Raw genomic sequence first — 5,996 nt, forward strand, 5'->3', positions numbered from 1 at the left:
ATGCCTGGAACGTTTGTGGAGCTGCCTGAACCTGTAGCCTATCAGGCTTTCGGACAAGAGGTCAATCGATTTGGCGCTTCTATATGTACTAGAATCTTTGTATTTTCAGATTCCGGTTGGAGGTTGGGTCCTCCGATTTTTGCTGTTTGGCTCACTTTTGCCTTTGGAAATTAGGAAGTTTGCCTTCAGTGACCACGCTCTCTCTCTCTCTCTCTCTCTCTCTCTTGCCACAGATGGAAGCGGAACTTTAACTCCGGGTTTTGATTGTGCATGTTATCGGCCTGCTCTGCTTGTTCAAACTGTGTTCCACAGCAACAGGCATGGCTAAAACAAACAAAGGACACTCTAAGCCAGGGTGTCCAAACTCTGTCCTGGAGGGCCACTGTCCTGTAGTGTTTCGCTTTAACCAGCTCCAAAGACCCGCCTGGAAGGTTCTAGTCTGCCTGGTCAGACCTTGATTAGCTGATTCAGGTGTGTCTTCAGCCCGGCTAGCTCAGTCGGTAGAGCATGAGACTCTTAATCTCAGGGTCGTGGGTTCGAGCCCCACGTTGGGCGTTTCTCTTTGCTTTCTCTCACTTCCCAGCAGCCCTCAGTTTTCAGCGAGTCTCTTGACCTGAGTTTGCTAACGCAGGAGGCGTGTGTTGTCTCAGCTGTGTGGCATGCAGGCGCTGATTGTTTTCTCCACATGAGCGCACCTAGCAGGTCTCTGTGGCGCAACTGGTTAGCGCGTTCGGCTGTTAACGAAGGTTGGTGGTTCGAGCCCACCCAGGGGCGAAGGAAGTTTTTCGCTGCCATTCCGCCATGTGTCCGCATAGCTTCGAATTGCACCACGAGCCACCTGCCCACTCCGTTTGGCGTGAAATTTGGGCACTGATAAAGACCGCCACAAGCTCGCAGCAGCCCGGCTAGCTCAGTCGGTGAGCATGAGACTCTTAATCTCAGGGTCGTGGGTTCGAGCCCCACGTTGGGCGATTCTTTTGGCTTTTGTCACTTCCCAGCAGACCCTCAGTTTTCAGCGAGTCTCTTGACCTGAGTTTGCCAACGCAGGAGGCGTGTGGCGTCTCACGGGAACTGATTTTTTGCCACCGCACTCCAGACCAACACACCTCGCAGGTCTCTGTGGCGCAACCGGTTAGCGCGTTCGGCTGTTAACCGAAAGGTTGGTGGTTCGAGCCCACCCAGGGACGAAGGAAGCTTTTTTGCTGCCATTCCGCCATGTGTCGGCAAGCTTCCGGATTTAGAACACGAGCCACCTGCCCACTAGCGCAGCGTTCACAGCTTTGTCAGTTGCCTTGTGTTAAAGAAGACAGAGGGTGCTAGGTGAAGGTTTGTATCAGCTCAAGTTTGCAGTGGCATGTACATGGCGTGTTCATGTTTTGTTCCGGGTGGTGGAGGCCCGTGTTCCAGGGAGGTCCTGCTCAAAACCTCCTCTAGGAGCAGCAGAAAATGCCATGAAAATCACATTCAAATAATATAGTGTCGGAATCTGCAAACTGCATTCGCATGGCGGGCAGAACACCATGCCTGGAGCGTTTGTGGAGCTGCCTGAACCTGTAGCCATCAGGCTTTCGGACAAGAGGTCAATCGATTTGGCGCTTCTATATGTACTAGAATCTTTGTATTTTCAGATTCCGGTTGGAGGTTGGGTCCTCCGATTTTGCTGTTTGGCTCACTTTTTGCCTTTGGAAATTAGGAGAAGTTTGCCTTCAGTGACCACGCTCTCTCTCTCTCTCTCTCTCTCTCTCTCTCTTGCCACAGATGGAAACGGAACTTTAACTCCGGGTTTTGATTGTGCATGTTATCGGCCTGCTCTGCTTGTTCAAACTGTGTTCCACAGCAACAGGCATGGCTAAAACAAACAAAGGACACTCTAAGCCAGGGGTGTCCAAACTCTGTCCTGGAGGGCCACTGTCCTGTAGTGTTTCGCTTAACCAGCTCCAAAGACCCGCCTGGAAGGTTCTAGTCTGCCTGGTCAGACCTTGATTAGCTGATTCAGGTGTGTCTTCAGCCCGGCTAGCTCAGTCGGTAGAGCATGAGACTCTTAATCTCAGGGTCGTGGGTTCGAGCCCCGTTGGGCGTTTCTCTTTGCTTTCTCTCACTTCCCAGCAGACCCTCAGTTTCAGCGAGTCTCTTGACCTGAGTTTGCTAACGCAGGAGGCGTGTGTTGTCTCAGCTGTGTGGCACGCCGCAGGCGCTGATTGTTTCTCCACATGGCGCACCTAGCAGGTCTCTGTGGCGCAACTGGTTGGCGTTCGGCTGTTAACCGAAAGGTTGGTGGTTGAGCCCACCCAGGGACGAAGGAAGTTTTTCGCTGCCATTCCGCCATGTGTCCATAAGCTTCGAATTGCTTTACGAGCCACCTGCCCACTCCGTTTCGCGTGAAATTTGGGCACTGATAAAGACCGCCACAAGCTCGCAGCAGCCGGCTAGCTCAGTCGGTGAGCATGAGACTCTTAATCTCAGGGTCGTGGGTTCGAGCCCGTTGGGCGATTCTTTTGGCTTTGTCACTTCCCAGCGAACCCTCAGTTTTCAGCGAGTCTCTTGACCTGGGTTTGCCAGCGCGGGAGGCGTGTGGCGTCTCCAGCTGATTTTTTGCCACCGCACTCCAGACCAACACACCTCGCGGGTCTCTGTGGCGCAACCCGGTTGGCGCGTTCGGCTGTTAACCGAAAGGTTGGTGGTTCGAGCCCACCCAGGGGCGAAGGAAGCTTTGCTGCCATTCCGCCATGTGTCGGCAAGCTTCCGGTTAGAACACGAGCCACCTGCCCACTAGCGCAGCGTTCACAGCTTTGTCAGTTGCCTTGTGTTAAAAAGACAGAGGTGCTAGGTGAAGGTTTGTATCAGCTCAAGTTTGCAGTGGCATGTACATGGCGTGTTCATGTTTTGTTCCGGGTGGTGGAGGCCGTGTTCCAGGGAGGTCCTGCTCAAAACCTCCTCTAGGAGCAGCAGAAAATGCCATGAAAATCACATTCAAATAATATAGTGTGGAATCTGCAAACTGCATTCACGCAGCGGGACAGAACACCATGCCTGGAGCGTTTGTGGAGCTGCCTGAACCTGTAGCCTATCAGGCTTTCGGACAAGAGGTCAATCGATTTGGCGGCGCTTCTATATGTACTAGAATCTTTGTATTTTCAGATTCCGGTTGGAGGTTGGGTCCTCCGATTTTGCTGTTTGGCTCACTTTTTGCCTTTGGAAATTAGAGAAGTTTGCCTTCAGTGACCACGCTCTCTCTCTCTCTCTCTCTCTCTCTCTCTTGCCACAGATGGAAGCGGAACTTTAACTCCGGGTTTTGATTGTGCATGTTATCGGCCTGCTCTGCTTGTTCAAACTGTGTTCCACAGCAACAGGCATGGCTAAAACAAACAAAGGACACTCTAAGCCAGGGTGTCCAAACTCTGTCCTGGAGGGCCACTGTCCTGTAGTGTTTCGCTTTAACCAGCTCCAAAGACCCGCCTGGAAGGTTCTAGTCTGCCTGGTCAGACCTTGATTAGCTGATTCAGGTGTGTCTTCAGCCCGGCTAGCTCAGTCGGTGAGCATGAGACTCTTAATCTCAGGGTCGTGGGTTCGAGCCCCCGTTGGGCGTTCTCTTTGCTTTCTCTCACTTCCCAGCAGACCCTCAGTTTCCAGCGAGTCTCTTGACCTGAGTTTGCTAACGCAGAGGCGTGTGTTGTCTCAGCTGTGTGGCACGCAGGCGCTGATTGTTTTCTCCACATGGCGCACCTAGCAGGTCTCTGTGGCGCAACTGGTTAGCGCGTTCGGCTGTTAACGAAAGGTTGGTGGTTGAGCCCACCAGGGACGAAGGAAGTTTTTCGCTGCCATTCCGCCATGTGTCCGCAAGCTTCCGAATTGCTTACGAGCCACCTGCCCACTCCGTTTCGCGTGAAATTTGGGCACTGATAAAGACCGCCACAAGCTCGCAGCAGCCGGCTAGCTCAGTCGGTGAGCATGAGACTCTTAATCTCAGGGTCGTGGGTTCGAGCCCCACGTTGGGCGATTCTTTTGGCTTTTGTCACTTCCCAGCAGACCCTCAGTTTTCAGCGAGTCTCTTGACCTGAGTTTGCCAGCGCAGGAGGCGTGTGGCGTCTCACGAGCTGATTTTTTGCCACCGCCTCCAGACCAACACACCTCGCGGGTCTCTGTGGGCGCAACGGTTAGCGCGTTCGGCTGTTAACGAAGGTTGGTGGTTCGAGCCCACCCAGGGACGAAGGAAGCTTTTGCTGCCATTCCGCCGTAATGTCGGCAAGCTTCCGGTTAGAACACGAGCCACCTGCCCACTAGCGCAGCGTTCACAGCTTTGTCAGTTGCCTTGTGTTAAAAGACAGAGGGTGCTAGGTGAAGGTTTGTATCAGCTCAAGTTTGCAGTGGCATGTACATGGCGTGTTCATGTTTTGTTCGGGTGGTGGAGGCCGTGTTCCAGGGAGGTCCTGCTCAAAACCTCCTCTAGGAGCAGCAGAAAATGCCATGAAAATCACATTCAAATAATATAGTGTCGGAATCTGCAAACTGCATTCACGCAGCGGGACAGAACACCATGCCTGGAACGTTTGTGGAGCTGCCTGAACCTGTAGCCTATCAGGCTTTCGGACAAGAGGTCAATCGATTTGGCGCTTCTATATGTACTAGAATCTTTGTATTTTCAGATTCGGTTGGAGGTTGGGTCCTCCGATTTTTGCTGTTTGGCTCACTTTTTGCCTTTGGAAATTAGGAGAAGTTTGCCTTCAGTGACCACGCTCTCTCTCTCTCTCTCTCTCTCTCTCTATCTCTTGCCACAGATGGAAACGGAACTTTAACTCCGGGTTTTGATTGTGCATGTTATCGGCCTGCTCTGCTTGTTCAAACTGTGTTCCACAGCAACAGGCATGGCTAAAACAAACAAAGGACACTCTAAGCCAGGGGTGTCCAAACTCTGTCCTGGAGGGCCACTGTCCTGTAGTGTTTCGCTTTAACCAGCTCCAAAAGACCCGCCTGGAAGGTTCTAGTCTGCCTGGTCAGACCTTGATTAGCTGATTCAGGTGTGTCTTCAGCCCGGCTAGCTCAGTCGGTAGAGCATGAGACTCTTAATCTCAGGGTCGTGGGTTCGAGCCACGTTGGGCGTTTCTCTTTGCTTTCTCTCACTTCCCAGCAGACCCTCAGTTTCAGCGAGTCTCTTGACCTGAGTTTGCTAGCGCAGGAGGCGTGTGTTGTCTCAGCTGTGTGGCATGCAGCGCTGATTGTTTTCTCCACATGAGCGCACCTAGCAGGTCTCTGTGGGCGCAACTGGTTAGCGCGTTCGGCTGTTAACCGAAGGTTGGTGGTTCGAGCCCACCCAGGGACGAAGGAAGTTTTTCGCTGCCATTCCGCCATGTGTCCGCAAGCTTCGAATTTGCTTTACGAGCCACCTGCCCACTCCGTTTGGCGTGAAATTTGGGCACTGATAAAGACCGCCACAAGCTCGCAGCAGCCGGCTAGCTCAGTCGGTGAGCATGAGACTCTTAATCTCAGGGTCGTGGGTTGAGCCCCGTTGGGCGATTCTTTTGGCTTTTGTCACTTCCCAGCAGACCCTCAGTTTTCAGCGAGTCTCTTGACCTGAGTTTGCCAGCGCAGGAGGCGTGTGGCGTCTCACGGGCTGATTTTTTTGCCACCGCACTCCAGACCAACACACCTCGCGGGTCTCTGTGGCGCAACCGGTTAGCGCGTTCGGCTGTTAACCCGAAGGTTGGTGGTTCGAGCCCACCAGGGACGAAGGAAGCTTTTGCTGCCATTCCGCCATGTGGCAGCTTCCGGTTAGAACACGAGCCACCTGCCCACTAGCGCAGCGTTCACAGCTTGTCAGTTGCCTTGTGTTAAAAGACAGAGGGTGCTAGGTGAAGGTTTGTATCAGCTCAAGTTTGCAGTAACAACATCGAGAGAAAGAGAAAAAGACGAAAACAATCTCAGTCGATCTCGCTGGTCCGGGGTTCAAGCGGTTATGTCCGCTGCAGGCGCGGAGAAAGCTACGTTAGCTAACGGATGAG

General features: G+C 53.0%; 5 non-coding genes across 5 annotated transcripts; all 5 read left to right on the forward strand.

The window, feature by feature from the left end:
• Nucleotides 1-482: 482 nt before the first annotated feature.
• Nucleotides 483-555, forward strand: trnak-cuu (transfer RNA lysine (anticodon CUU)). Its single transcript has one exon. It is a non-coding gene; the product is annotated as a tRNA-Lys (tRNA).
• Nucleotides 556-899: 344 nt separating this feature from the next.
• Nucleotides 900-971, forward strand: trnak-cuu (transfer RNA lysine (anticodon CUU)). The gene has a single exon. It is a non-coding gene; the product is annotated as a tRNA-Lys (tRNA).
• Nucleotides 972-1,113: 142 nt separating this feature from the next.
• On the forward strand, nucleotides 1,114-1,187 carry trnan-guu (transfer RNA asparagine (anticodon GUU)). The gene has a single exon. It is a non-coding gene; the product is annotated as a tRNA-Asn (tRNA).
• Nucleotides 1,188-2,626: 1,439 nt separating this feature from the next.
• trnan-guu (transfer RNA asparagine (anticodon GUU)) lies at nucleotides 2,627-2,701 on the forward strand. The gene has a single exon. It is a non-coding gene; the product is annotated as a tRNA-Asn (tRNA).
• Nucleotides 2,702-5,243: 2,542 nt separating this feature from the next.
• On the forward strand, nucleotides 5,244-5,317 carry trnan-guu (transfer RNA asparagine (anticodon GUU)). Its single transcript has one exon. It is a non-coding gene; the product is annotated as a tRNA-Asn (tRNA).
• The last annotated feature ends 679 nt before the right edge of the window (nucleotides 5,318-5,996 follow it).

Source organism: Onychostoma macrolepis, unplaced genomic scaffold (assembly GCF_012432095.1).
Source record: "Onychostoma macrolepis isolate SWU-2019 unplaced genomic scaffold, ASM1243209v1 Scaffold302, whole genome shotgun sequence".
NCBI classification, from domain to species: domain Eukaryota; kingdom Metazoa; phylum Chordata; class Actinopteri; order Cypriniformes; family Cyprinidae; genus Onychostoma; species Onychostoma macrolepis.